The sequence below is a fragment of the Plecotus auritus genome (assembly GCF_963455305.1).
Source record: "Plecotus auritus genome assembly, chromosome: 9".
Lineage (NCBI taxonomy): Eukaryota > Metazoa > Chordata > Mammalia > Chiroptera > Vespertilionidae > Plecotus > Plecotus auritus.
The window spans coordinates 84,518,115-84,532,503 of record NC_137783.1 but is presented as its reverse complement, the minus strand read 5'-3'; the positions used below and the strand labels follow the sequence as shown (position 1 = coordinate 84,532,503).

General features: G+C 41.1%; 1 pseudogene across 1 annotated transcript; it reads right to left on the bottom strand.

Moving 5' to 3' along the window:
- Positions 1-6,677: 6,677 nt before the first annotated feature.
- Positions 6,678-7,362, bottom strand: LOC308233581 (protein Mis18-beta-like; annotated as a pseudogene). Its single transcript has one exon. The product of its transcript is annotated as a protein Mis18-beta-like (transcript).
- Between the last annotated feature and the right edge of the window lie 7,027 nt (positions 7,363-14,389).

The window sequence follows — 14,389 nt, the reverse complement described above, 5'->3', positions numbered from 1 at the left end:
TGAAGGTTGAAATGGAATTAGTCAGGTGAAGGGGTGCAGGGGAGGGAAGAAAACAGTGGGAGGAACATTGTAGACACAGAGAGAGAGAGTTTGTGTGAGCTCTTGAGTTGAGAGAGAGCCTCGTATAGATATTTTAAAAAGTTCAAACTGAATATGTGGGACCCCAGAGAGCCCAGGCAAAGGCAATACAGGATGAAGCTAGAGAGGTAACAAGTCCAGGTCCCTGGTGCCAAGGAAGTCAGATGAAGAATTTGGACTAGGGCTTGCGGGCAATTGGAAGCCTCTGAAGGGTTTTAAGCAGTGGAAGAAAATGACAGATTTGCATTAAAAATAAATTTCTTGGCTGCATTTTGGAAAATGGATTGGAGGGGGGAAGAGTGGGTATTGGGAGACAGAATATGTGTGTTTATACAGACTAAATTTATCAACGTTTGCTAAGGAAAAATATTAAATGAACTGAGAAATTATGAGATTAAAATGTGTGTTCCTCATGTTCTTTTCAGCCCTAGTTTTGTTTCTTTGATTGAAATAGATCTGAGGCAATGATCTTCAAAATTGTATGTGTATTTGACACATGGAGTATGTGGCCAATGGAATGAGAAAGTCAACTAATGCTAATTGAACACCAGCCATTTGCACATCACAAAATAAAACACAGAGCTGGCCCTAACTGGTTTGGCTCAGTGGATAGAGCCTCGGCCTGAGGACTGAAGGGTCCCAGGTTCAATTCCAGTCAAGGAATGTCCCCACAAGAGGGAAGGGACTTTTTGAGCACCCCAATGTGGCACCCACTGTAGTGGCAGCAGTGAGCAGTGAGCCCAGGACCTGCTCAGCATGTACAAAGCCGCTGAGGCTCTGCAGGGGTCGCTGGGGGCCAGGATGGGGAGCTGGGCTCCAGAGCTGCCAGGGAGGAAGAACAATGGGCTAGTGTGAGTGCTGCCTGAGGGGCCCAGCGGAGGTGACGGTCCACCAGGGCTGCGGGGCGTGTTTGTCCAGGCAGGAAGCCACAGGGAATCCCAAGCCAGCCTCCCCTGGCACATATCCTGACCACACCTACTGTGGAGCCCCTGGGCACCTGGAAGATGGCAGAAACGGTTGCTGGAAAGACCATCCCAAACCACCTGGCTAGGCCAATTCCTTCCTTATTCCCTGGTTTGCTTGAGGATTGCACTCCACCACTGACCCCCCCCTACCCCCACCCCCCAGCTTCTGGAAGGATTCTCCATTGTGTTCAGGTTGCTCAGCCTTCTCCCTTAGCTGCCTCATGGCCTCACTATCTGAGACAATCCTGAGCTGGGTGGATTAAGATCTAAGGAACAGCTTCCAAGAGGGAAGGGTCCCGTGGGGGCAGGACGCCTCATAGGCTGTCATTGACATTTATGTGACATGAATGATTTTTATAAGTGTGCCGGGGCTCTCCCACTCTGTTAAGACTGTGAGGTCAACACAGGTATAACTGCATTTAGGTGAATGGAAATAGTATGACAAGACAACACCATTCCTAGTATCAGTGCTTGGGGTGGAGCCTGCCTCTCAGACCAGGCATGGGGCTGGGGTGCAAGGGTTGGAGGAGGGAGTCAGGATGGAAGTTAAACAATAGGAATGAGGAGGCAATGGAGATGGGCTGCACATCTGGCATTAATTTGAACACCATGAATGGAAACAGCAGGATCTGTGAACCATCGGAAAGAGTTGGTTGTGGCAAGCTGGGCTTTGCTGGCTTGACTTCCTCACCACGCCTGGTGTTCTCAGGCTCATTCCTAGTGTAGTCTCTGGCTGCGTTTAGTAATGTAATGGTTGCTGTTTGTTAGGCATCTACTACCACTGGCATTGTGGTGCTCCTTTTCATGCAGTATTTTATTTGATCCTGACAACAGCCTGGTGAGGAATTATTTAACAGATGTGGAAATCGGGACACAGAGTGTTAAGTGACCTGCTCAAGGTAACATAGTTTAAAATGGTAGAGCCAGGATTTGCACCTAGTTCTAATTCTAGAGATCAAATTCTTAATTGCTTTTTGCGTGTGTCATATGTGCTGAGTGTTGCTAAGGGCAGCGTTTGAGTTCAAGCTTGGAGGAAGCTTTTCAAGGGGTGGCCGAGCTCCCTGGGAGGACAAAGTGGCAGTGTGTGGTGAAATTTGGGGAATGGGTCCTATCGCTTGGTCAGTCATCCTTCCTTCCTTGAGTGTTCTTCCTCACTAGACCTCAGACACTCTGATCTTACTTATATGCGTTGGAAGCCATCCCCATGGCTTCGTTCTGCAACCCTGCCCAGCCATCCCCCAAAGATGGGAGTGACTAATGAGGAAACTTTGCTAGGAGTCTAGTTGTGCATCCAAGATTTAGGGCTAAAGTAGATCTCCAAATATATAGTTCTCTAGGTGGCCAGCGTCTCAGGGATCCACACTCAGGTACTTCTTGGTTTCAGCATCTGTTCCTCAGGCATCCATGGGAACTGAAATCCAGTCAGCTGCTGAGGCAGTCTGAGGGCATTGGGAGGGCTGGACAGGAGCAGGTGTTCAAAAGTTTGATGTCTGTCATTTGCTTTGGTCAATCTACTCAGTCCAAGCTGGTACTTCAGCCTTTGACAGATGGGAGCATATAGCTGCCTAGAGTGGATTATGTGACTCACTGTCACTTATGAACTGGTTCCTGAGAAATAACAGGAGAGTGCCATGTTAACATGAACGTGGAGGAATCCCGACAAGCTCTATATAGCACCAGCCCACAGTGATCTCTCTGTGCTTCTAGCAACCTTTGTATTCGTTTATGACTATATCATGTAATCTATCATCACTTGGTTACCTGGTCTCATACCTCTCTGACCCAGGCAGTACCACAGGACTTCCCTGATGTCAGGTACAAGCTCATCCATGATATTGCAAGACTAAAAACTATCCCTTTGAGATGCTTACTATTTTCCAGGCACAAGATGGCCAGCAGGGGAGGGCAGTTGGGAGGGACCAGGCCTGCAAGGGAGGGCAGTTGTGGGCTATCAAGCCTGCAGGGGAGGGCAGTTAGGGGCGACCAGGCCTGCAGGGGAGAGCAGTTGGGAGGGACCCAGGCCTGCAGGGGAGGGCAGTTAGGGGGAAAAGGCTGGCAGGGGAGCAGTCAGGCATCAATCAGGCTGGCAGGGGAGTGGTTAGGGAGTGATAGGCTGGCAGGCAGAAGCGGTTAGGGGCAATCAGGAAGGCAGGCAGGCAGGCAAGCAGTTGGGAGCCAGCAATCCTGGATTGTGAGAGGGATGTCCGACTGCCCGTTTAGGTGCGATCCCACCAGGATCGGGCCTAAATGGGCAGTCAGACATCACTGGAGGGGTCCCAGATTGGAGAGGGTGCAGGCTGGGCTGAGGGACACACCCCTGTGCACGAATTTCGTGCACTGGGCCTCTAGTTAACTATAATCACCATAGAAATGATTTTCTGAATGTGCCCTGTGGAAATATAAGGCTTGAGGCCTCAAGATGTTGATTTGGAGAGATATTTTTTTGATCCACTGCTTTCCTTCTTCTGGTGGATGGTATTTGTGATATCCATTCCTCCTCCCCCAACTCTAACTAAAATGTGAGCTTTTTGAAGTCAGGGACCTGACTTTCCTTTTTCACTGCTGTATTTTCAGTGCCAGATACAGATAGTAGGATAGTAGTCAACAAATATTTGCTGAATGAATGGATAGATGAATGAATGAATTAATGAGCAAATGAATGGATGGATGAATGAATGGGTGGATGGGTGGGTGGATGAATGGATGGATGGAAGGGTGGAGAGATGAATGTGGGGATGGATGGATGAATGATTGATTGTGTGGGACTTAACTCTTTTGTGGGGAGGAAATAGTGTCATGTAATGATAAGAGCTGTTCTTATCATAAGAAAACATGTAACTATTTGTGATGATGGATGTTAACTATACTTATTGTAGTGATCATTTCAATATATATATATATCAAATCATTGTGTTGCCCACATGAACATAATAAAATATGTCAATTATATCTCAATTAAAAGAAAAAAAAAAGAAAGAAAAGAGCTGTGCAATCAGATTGCCCAGGTTGGATCCCTGGCTCTTCGTATGACCTGTGTGTTTTAGACAAGTGTCTTAACCTCATTCTGTTTGTTTCCTCATCTGTAAAATGAGACTACTACTTCAAAGCATTGTTATGAGGATACAATGGAATAATATGTACAAAGTATTTAGAACAGTTCTTGGCAAATAGTCATTGGCCAGAAATCTTGGCTATCACTGGCTTTTCAAACTGTACATGTGAAGCTCCTGAAGTTGTTTGATCTCCATCCCCGCCCCGTGCCCCCACTTTTTTAATAGTTTGACTGTGTCTATTTGTGGACCATGCTAACTAATGCATTTTTTTTTTTAGAAACAAGTACTCATGTCAGTCAATTTATACTTATTATATGCCTGTTATATCTCTGACCCAGTTTTTGGTTTGTATTTTCTCCTAGAGAGAACAGTGGTGACACTGGGCCCAGGTCGAAAGCTTTCATATTCATTATTAATAACAATGACGGTAACAGCAATAATGGCTACCACTTTCAGAGTCTTTGCTATGTGCGGGGCATTGTATGGGTTAATTTGCATACTCACTCTGATTGGCTGGCTAAGTCATTGCTTGGACCAGGAGATCATGGATACTCAGGTACTGATTGACTGTCAGTATCTGACTTTGTCTCTGGACTCCCTGAGGCCAGGCTTGGCTCACTGGTCTCTGTCTGTTGTTACCATGGTCACACATACTTCACATAGAGTTACTGCTAGATTGAATTAACTGCTTTGTCTTTGGAGGCAGATCTTTGTTTTTCCTTTGAACCTTCAAAATGTCTAAAATTCTGAATTGCCTTCCTCCATTTCTTTCCCTTTTCTTCTATTTCCACTTATATTTCTATCTCCTTTTCATCTTCTACATCTCCTCACTCATTCATTCAAGTTGCTCCCCCTTCAAATTAGAGAAGTGGCAGTTCAAAAAAAGCAGTCCAGCTGCCCGCCAAACAGCTCCACCCGTGACTGAAAGTGGCCAGGACCATGGCACGTATGCAAATAGACTTGTCTTGACATGCTGGAGCCTTCTCCTTTTTTCAGTACACTAAACTTTTGATTCACAAGGAAATGGACTTTGACTTTAATGAATTTTTTATTTCCATAGTGCTTGGAAAATCATGACCTACACTGGTGAAAACCCTGTCACTGGAGGGCTTGGTGTTTGTGTTTCGGGAAGAGGAAAAGGAGGGGGTTCTTTGTTGCATTTTCAGGACAGATGATTGACATGCATCACCTCAATTACTGGACAAACTTCCTTCACTTTACTCCTTTGAGCCTGTAGCCCAAGTGGAATAGGGGCCAACTGCCTCCCTGATGTCTACTGTTTTGGTGTCTCTCATCACTTGGGGGTCTTTGAATGCTATACAGAGAAGCAGGGCAGCTCAGTGCTTTGAGTCATGGGTGTGCAGATTGGGTGCCAGGTCACAGAGTCACTTGATCACTATTCCTTGGCTGGGGGCTTGGCTGGGGGGATGGGAGACTATAGGAAAGGGATTGCCTCTGGGTGCAGAGCATTCACGGGTGAAGCTCCCTCCTGTGTGTGGGAAATAATGGTTATGTGCTTAGTTAGACAAAGGATCTACCATGCCACACTTAAACTGGAGATTGTTTTTCTTCTTAATCAGGGCTTTCTAGGGGCATTCCAATGAATAAGAGTTGAAAGAGGATAGATGGGAAAAGAGACGTTGAGAAAAAAGGGGATGACTTGTTCTTGATTGCCTACGTTAGTGCTTCCTAAATCTCAAAGTTATGCCACCTGAATCTTTTTCTTTAAAAAAAAAAATCCTCATCCAATGATATGTTTATTGATTTTTAGAGAAAGGAAGTGGGTGAGACAGAGAGAGAAAGAGCGAGAGAGAGAGAGAGAGAGAGAGAGAGAGAGAGAGAGAGAGATATCAGTTGCCTTTCATACATGCCACAACCAGAGATTGAATCCACAACCTAGGAATGTGCCCTGACCTGGAATCGAACCTGTACCTTTTGATGTACAGGTTCCAACCACCCAGTCAAGCGTTTTCTTTTTAAATTTTTTTTTTTTTACTAAAATAACCAACCAACCAACCAACCTACCAAGTTATGGGTTACTCCAGATCTACTGAGTCAGTTTTTTTTTTTTTTTTTTAAAAACAAACAGAAATTTATTCACACATTAAAAAAAAAAACACTGAGCTAACTATAGCCTTGAGAAAATGCAGAATATACAAACTTTATCCCTTAAATGAAATGTTAAATTGTGGTTACAACTATTCATATAACTGTTCCGTGTAGGACTCAGTAGTCAACACTAAGTACAACTGTATTTTCACATGCATCTTTAAATCAGAGCATTCATGGCACATTGCCTCTTAATCCCTAAATACGCAGTTAAAGATGTTTTCAGAAATTACTACAAAACTGATAAGAAAGCTAAAATAATTTCTGAAAGCTAAAATAATTTCTGAAGGCAAATAGCTATGAAACCTGGACAGAAATCTATAAAGAGATTCACAAATCATTTGGAAAATCAGTCTAGATGTAAAGGTAATAAAGTACACTTCCTGTCCATCCTTGAAGTTGATCGTTCTCCAGCACCCGTCTTTGAAGATGGCGGTAAGCCTGACCCTGATACTCAAGCTCTGGTTTTGGGTCAGTTTTTTGATTGGTCAGGAGTCACTTCCTTCGGCATCTTCATCAGTGAACCTGTGAGTGTGCCTTAGTATTATCTTCTCTTTCTGCTCTGCAACCTTTTCGCTAGAGGCATGATGTGAATATCCATCTCAGATGCATTCACAATGGATTTTGTTTTTAAAAGATAACACACCGTTTTGTTGCTGGAAAGGCAGAAGTGACCTCCCAAGGCAGCCAGGGCAGCCTGGGTAGAATACAGATGGAAACCAAGGGAATCCCACAGGAACTACAGAATAAAAGCCTTAAGTGCTGCCTTTGAATAAACCTTCGGTGTCAACCAGGAAGGGAGCTTCCGAAACCACGTTATTTGTAACCCTCCAGACGATAACGAGGTGGCCCAAGTCAGGGAACCGGGCATGGTGCTGCGCCCACTGGAACAAGGTGCACCTTGGGTGGCAGCCGGGAGGGCAGCCGCAGGCTTGATGGCAGCTCCTTGGTCCCTGCCCTGCGGGGCTGGGCGGCCAGGACCCCTTCACACTGCGTGTCCCACTCCGTGGAAGTTTTGAAAGAAGGTTCATCAGGTGCCATCACAGAAGTCACCCTCCCGCCACTTTGCATACCGAGCGATGGCGCCTTGGCCGCTGCCTGGGTTTGGAACATGCACCAGGCCTGAGTCGGGTATTTTGAGGGTAGGACTCAGGCATATCCCTTTATAATAATTATCCCGTGTAACTTGGCTGGGAACTACTCTAGGAATTCTTGTGGGACTTTCTATTATTTTTTAAAAATTATATTTTCCACACCAGTGATAATTCCTGAGCACAGGGATTGTGGCTTTGTGCCCTAACATCTAAATTAATTCCCAGCACAGAGCAAAACATCATGGAATATATTTCTCAAAGGTGGCCATCAGCTGTGCAGGCTGTGGGGGAAGGTATTATTGGCAGTATGAAGGTGAAACTATGGATTTTCTGTCTACCCAACACCAAATATTTGGCTATGTGATGCTAACAATTTTCTGTTTAGTTTATTGCTGTATCCCTAAAGCCTAGAACAAAACTTTGCACAATTACATGATATAATCTATATGTTTTATTTTTTTTTGTGTTTAATACATGTTTCAGAAAATTGTTGTGAAAAATGTTTAGAAATTAATCACATAAATGTAAAAGATTAACTTGTTCTCAAAAGGATTTTATCTATAATTTCTTCATTATATACATCACTGTAGATATATAAACCTTACCAAGCTAAGAAGTTTCCTTCTAGTCCTAATTTTCTCAGAGGGTTTTTTTTTTAAATTACAAATAGATGTTGGGCTTTATCAAGTGTTTATACATTGATTGAGGTAAATTCATGACTTTTATCTTACAGTTTAGTGTGGTGAATTGATAAAATTTCTAAGAACAAATCATCCTTTCATTCCTAGGATAAATCCCACTTTATTGTAATGTATTGTTATTATTATTTATTATTGTATCATCAGACATTATTTCTTAATATACCATTGAATTCAGCAAGCTAATTATTTTCTTTGGGATTTTTGATAAATTAAATTTTTCAAAAATTAAATGGGCCTATAATTTTCTTCTCTTGTATTGACCTTATTTAGTTTTGAAATCAAGAATTACGTGAGTCTTTTATTTGAAAACTACCTGAGATTTGGTTTTTGTTTTAACTATATCTAAGAGTCAACATATTGTTGGATCTTTTTAAAAATTTAAATTCATCCAGGAATCTGTATGTTTTAATTGGTGAGCTTAATTTTTTTATATTTATTATAGTTGCTGTACTATGCAAACTTATCCTGTTATCTTATTTCTATTTTCCATTCACTATATAAATTTTAATACTCTTTTCCTGTTTTTATACAAAGACCCAGTTTTTTTTTCAGCTGTCTTAAAAATTAAACATTCTATTTCTGTTCTTATAGTAAGAACAAAAGTGGCAGTTGTCCCTTACCTCATACTTACAGTTACTTTTCCCTATTAATTTCTTAAATTGATCAGCAGCCATTTTTCCCCTTTATAAAACAAAAACGTTGCTACATCTTAATTTCCCTTTGATCTCCTTTAGGCCCACACATTTCACTCCTGCACAAATAAAATGAAATAATAAAATAAAAAATAAAAATAAAATGTGAATAGTGTTCCCTGAACTTGTGCAATCAATGTGGATATTTTCTATACATTTTGTTCTGGGTTCTTATGGATGCATTTTTCCCTTTTTCAGCTTTAAGAGAATTCCTATAATAAACTTTATCTAGATATTTGCCCACCTTTTGCTCCCATGTTTTTTGTAACATTCTCCTGGATTGCCTTTTTTTATTTGAGTGCTTCCCCCAAGAGCAATTGTAATGTGAGACCTTGTATGCTTGTGAATACTTTTGTTATGTTATAATATTTAAATCACAGTTTGGCTATATTAAATTTATAGGTTCAATATTCTTTTCAATACTTAAAAAATATTAAGTATTGAAATTGTCTGTTTGCATCTAGTTTTTCTGTCGAGAACTATACCATCAATACAGTTCTTTTCCTCAGCTATTAATATACCTAAGTAAGCTTCTAGAATTTCCTCTTTCTATTGGTTGTTTTTAAATTGCATTATAATGGGTACAGATGTTAGTTTTTCTTTATCTCTACTGTTTGACTGTTCATGAGCAGTTTTAATTTTACATATTTCATATTTTTAAAAAAATGTTAGGTATTTATCTTCATTGTAACTTCAAGACAAGGATAAGACAAAAATAACCACTACCACTATTTATCATAGGACTGGACAAAACTGTAAGGAAATGAAAGAATTAGAAATATAGGATTGGAAGGGAAAAGATAAAACTGGCATTGTTTTCAGAAGAGATGATTACCTACCTAGAAAGATCATCATAACCAACGGACAAACTGTTAAAACTAATAAGAGAGGTCAACAAGTTTGCCAAAAATAAGATAAACTCACAAATATTAGAATTTTTTTACACCAATAATAACCAACTTGAAAATATAATAAAAAGTGAGGGGCTATTCCAATGTCAAAAGTTAGTAAGTAATTAAGTAAGAAGTAAGAATTAACTTATCTAAGAATACACTATTAAAAAAAAGAATACACTATACTTCCATGGAGAAAATTTTAAAACTCTACTAGTAAAGAACATAGAATATGATCTCAGTAGATGGAGAGCTAGCCCATGCTTAGATGGGCCAAATTACTCTTATAATGATACCAACCTTCCTTAAAGCAATCAGTAAATTAAATAAAAACTAATCAAAATTCCAGTTGGATTTTTTTTAGGAACTTGAAGAACTTTAAAATTTTAAGATTCACTGTAATAAGTAATAATTAAACCTGTAAAGTGTTAGTACAAGAACAGACAATGAAGTCAATGAAATAAAATATAATTCAAAGGCAGGCCCATATACATAATGTAAATATATTTTAAAAAAGGACACCATGAGTGAAATTTATAGATTACAGATTAGGAGAAGAAATTTGTATTGATTAAAACTGATAATATCTAGAATTTCACTTGTAGAATATACAAAAAACTGCTCATCAATAAGAAAAATACAGCAAACTCAGTAGAGAAATTGGCAAAGGAGTGAACAGAAATTTTAGAAAAGAGGAAATCCAGAAGGTTAGCAAGCATATGAAGAGATGCTCAAATTTATTACTGTTAGTAATGTAAAATAAAACGACAGTGAACTATCACTATACCTCTTAGGTTGGCAAAAATTAGAAAGCTGTTGATGCCAAGTTTGGTGGTGAAACGGGAAGCTTCATGAACTGCTGTAGGGAGCCTGGAGAGCAATTTGATTGTATTTAGTCAGCCCACATTTATGCATATTCTTTGACCTAGGAATTCTACCTATGTGCATGTAACCCCAAGGAAATTTTCACATGTCTCTGTACAAGGGTACATTTCAGCATGTTTATTGATGCTTTGCTTTGTGGAGGGAGAGTTGGAAACAATCTGGTTAAGTAAAAGGTAGTGCTTGCATTCCATGAAATACTTTCAAGTGTTTAGAAATGACAGATGGAAAGTATGCATAGCAATATGAATGGATCTTACAACACAGTGATAAGAAGTAGTATGAGCTATCTAATACTATAGCACCTACATCAATTAAAAATCCAGGAGTGCAAAACAATACAGATTTTACAAGAACAGGTTATGAATATATTTTATTTACAAATAAAAGAATTAACATCATCCAGATGAAAATCATTGCTTTGATTGAAATGATAGGTGACTACTGGAGGTGAATGGAAACAGGAAAAGAATATGTATGGCCGTAGTCGATTTGGCTCAGTAAATAGAGCATCGGCCTATGGACTGAAGGGTCCCAGGTTTGATTCTGGTCAAGGGCACATGCCTGGGTTGCAGGTTCAATCCCCAGTAGGGGGTGTGCAGGAGGCAGCCGATCAATGATTCCCTCTCATCATTGATGTTTCTATCTCTCTCTTCCTCTCCTTTCCTCTTTGAAATCAATAAAAAATATAAATATATAAAACAAACAAAAAACCCCCCACAAATTAGTGTTAAAAAAAAAAGAATACACATGGAAGGTATACAGAAAAGTAAATGAATGAATGAATGAATGATGAATAAACAAAAGAAGAATGAATAGCCCTAACCAATTTGGCTCAGTGGATAGAACATTGGCCTGTGGACTGAGGGGTCCCAGGTTTGATTCTGGTCAAGGGCATGTACCTTTCGTTGATCAGTGTTTCTCTCTCATTGATGTTTCTAACTCTCTTTCCCTCTCCCGCTCCGTAAAAAATCAATAAAATCTATTTTTTTTAAAAAAGAAGAAAAATGAATAAATAAGAGAGGGACTTTTTATGGACCAATGGTGATAAAGTGCTGTAGATAAAGAGGACAATAAAAGCCCAAAAGAAAAGAGAAAATTAAGGCCCGATATAGATGATAGCACATAATGAGCGCTTAGTAAATATTTGTTGAGTGAAGGAAGAAATGAAGTCTGTGGTGAATCCTTTTTGCAAGGTAAGAGTTCTTTTTGCAATATGGATCAGTGCTCTTCACTGAATTATTTTAGGAGTTTTAATTTTGGTATACCAATTTTTTGAAAATGTGAGCACATCTGGATGGCATTATCCAGATTTTCTTTTATTTCTCTGCTTCTTGAGATATTACATAAACATGAACAGCTTGTCCTCTTTTGAACTATGCCATGTATTTTGACTTTTAAAAAATATATACTGAGTGGTCAGATTATTATGCGTTCAGAGATATCTGAACGCATAATAATCTGGCCACTCAGTGTATATCCTATATAATAAAAGGCTAATATGCAAATTGTCCCCTTGACCAGGAGTTCGACCAGCAGGCAGGCCGGCAACTGCCCATGTCCCCTCCCCCTGGTCAGGCTGGCCGGACCCCACCCATGCACGAATTCATGCACCAGGCCTCTAATACACACACACACACACACACACACACACACACACACACACACACTGAGTGGCAAGATTATTATGCGTTCAGAGATCATAATAATCTGGCCACTCAGTGTATATGTTTATATTAATTTTAGAGACAGAGAAAAGGAGGGGGAGGGGGAGAGAAACATTGATGTGGGAGAGAAAAATCAATTGTTTGCCTCCGGCATGTACCCCTTTCCAATCCGAGCATGTGCCCTGACCGGGAATTGAACTGGCGACATTTTGGTGCATGGGACCATGCTCAACTAACTGAGCCACACCGGCCAGGGCTGTAGTTTGACTTTTGATCTGAGTCACAGGAAATGTCTTTTCAGCAAACACTTGCCATTTTGATCAAGTCTTGGTTCCCAAGTATCTGCCCATGTGTGGCCATTGATGTCTAAGGTCTTTTTTGGAAGCACTGAGCTGGAATCTGCTTCTTGAGTTTCGAGGTTGTCAGAAGTGGCAGGGTTTATTGCTGGCCATGATGGTGGATTTGCCAATTGAGGTGTTTTTCTCTGCCACTGTACAAGATTTGACTTGTCAGAGCACCTCTGGGTTTGTCTTCTTCCTCTCCTCTTTCCAGAGGACAAGGATTTATCCCAGGGGATATAAACATCTATTGATCTGCTCCAGGTTTACAGGGGTGGGCAAACTTTTTGACTCGAGGGCCACAAGGGGTTCTTAAACTGGACCAGAGGGCCGTAACAAAAGCATGGATGGTGTGTTTGTGTGAACTAATATAAATTCAAAGTAAAGGAGTGGAGGGGAGAGCAAAAGAACCGGATAAAACAGCCGGATCCAGCCCACGGGCCGTAGTTTGCCCACGGCTGTTTTAAGATCAGTGATCCTATGTTACTACTAATAAACATGGCTGACATTTGGCTTTCACTGTTCTCAATTTAATGAATATCAATTAGTATTTAAAGCTCTGTCTCTAGTTACATGAACTGGGTTCTGACACCTAACCTAAACCTAACAGCCCTGTGGCACTGAGTAAATCAAATTTCCTAAACATTTGCTTGTTTCTCTGAACAATATAGATAGAAGTTTCCTCAGAGCTGTGGTGACTAGATAACGTAGTTAAGGCTTAACATGGAGTTTGGGGCCATAATAAGTAGTTATTATTATTACTTCATGGAAATCATTATGCTAGCTAGGCTTGTGAAAAGAAACAAAGATGAATTTTTAAAAGTTCTTAATTTTGTGAACTTGGAGAGAATAAGACAAATGTCCAAAATACAGAACAATGTGAGGGGACCCATGAGGTCACATATCCCCTTAAGAACCGAGTGAAACATCCTGAGAGCAGCTTCTTCATTTCGTAAACAAGGAGACTGAGGCTTGGAAGAGTTACCTGACATGGCCAAGGGGGCACAGCCAATGAGTGGCAGAGCCTCGATGGGAACCAGCATCTCCTATGACTGAGCCAGGCCTGATGGATGTATGTTTCCAGTGGACACTTCTCAGTGTGGCTCAAGGCCTCGTGACACTGCTCCCTGCCAGGCCACTGGCCACATGGGGCCTTCCCTGTCCTGAAGTCCAGAGGCTTTGAGGTGAGGGCTCAAAACCCAGCCAAGAGGTAGACTTCTCAGTTTTCAGTGAGTCCTTTATGTGGATAACATTTCTCAAGACCTGCCCTCAAACCAACCCATTAGCAGACAGTAATTTATTAAATCTGTTACTTCATCAACTGAGCTTTTATTGAGGGACAGGTATGCTCCAGGTACCATGTGAGGGACCAGGAGACAGGGAAACCTCCTTGAGGAACCTACAGTCATGCAACAATTTGCTGTCATAAAATGAACAAAGTACTCCAAAAGCTGAGAAAAGAGAGCCTAATATTTTCTCGGCTAGGAGGTTTGGTGCATCAGAACATTTTTCACCAAAAAAGGTACTACTTGAGCTAGATATTGAAAAAGAAGGAACTGGGGAAGAGGAACTGGCAAGAGAGGATGACAAGGTCAAAGGCAGGGAATTGCATGGATGTGCAGAGTGGAGCTTAGAAATCACTGGGGACCAGTGGAGGGGTGGTGGTGGGAGGGATGGTGGTGAGTGATGGGGCTGAAAAGATGGAAAGGGCTAGATTGTGAAAGGCCTTGTGTGCCTCCAGCTCTGGACTGGAGAAAGCAGGGGAAAGCTTTTTAAACTGGGGAATGGCATGAGCCAATCTAGGTTGTGTAAGATGGCTCTGAGGCAGCCGTGGGACGCAGCAGCAAGGTTGGCCCTAGGTGGTCTAGATCCCAAGCTGTGGGTCACTGGGGCCCAAGCATGTGGACCTCACATACA